This window comes from Sceloporus occidentalis, unplaced genomic scaffold (assembly GCF_023333645.1).
Source record: "Sceloporus occidentalis isolate IW3139 unplaced genomic scaffold, rSceOcc1.0.p SCAF_2, whole genome shotgun sequence".
Lineage (NCBI taxonomy): Eukaryota > Metazoa > Chordata > Lepidosauria > Squamata > Phrynosomatidae > Sceloporus > Sceloporus occidentalis.
In genome coordinates, this window is record NW_028316982.1 from 213,483,753 (window position 1) to 213,484,453 (window position 701).

The 701-nt window shown below is 33.2% G+C and overlaps 1 pseudogene; it reads left to right on the plus strand.

The window, feature by feature from the left end:
* The first annotated feature begins 314 nt into the window (after positions 1-314).
* LOC149319678 (ATP synthase F(1) complex subunit epsilon, mitochondrial pseudogene) lies at positions 315-470 on the plus strand (annotated as a pseudogene).
* The last annotated feature ends 231 nt before the right edge of the window (positions 471-701 follow it).

A 701-nucleotide genomic window follows, 5' to 3' on the forward strand; every position in this document is an offset into this window, starting at 1 on the left:
CATTTCTTGACAAAAAAAAGGAGAAAAATCTGAAGCATGAAGTCATCAAAAATATACACTTCTTGTCATTTTATCCTGTTGGGAAAAGATGTATACAAATAAAATAAGGGGCAGATTTAATTTTCCGTTAATATGATGCCTTTTTATCTCAAATTCTTAGATTTCCTGCATGTGGGACAGAAAAAATTATTGCCATCTGAAACAATAATGTTGATGTCCTAGCAAGTTTATGTAATGGCAGGATACATAAGTATGAATCACCTCCAAAACTATTGGGTGGCCTGAGAGTTGGAATGGTGGTTTGTTTGGCAGCCATGGTGGCGTACTGAAGGCAGGCTGGGCTCAGCTACATTCGATACTCACAAATCTGTGCCAAGGCAGTAAGAGATGCACTGAAACCACAATTTAAAGCAGAGGCAGAGAAAGTGTCAAGAGCCAATGTAAAAATAGTAAAACCTAAAAAGGAATGATACAGGAGGCTTGATCTCCAAAAGTACTGGATAATTTTCCCTTGAAAATACAGTAGGCCCTTCTTATACACTGATGTTTTATACATTGATTTAATAATAATAATAATAATAATAATAATAATAATAAATAATACATTTTATTTATAAACCGCTATTCCAAATAGATCATTTGAATTTGAGCATCCGCAGTTTAAAAATGTTCCAAAAAAGTATAAATTTCAATATCAAACC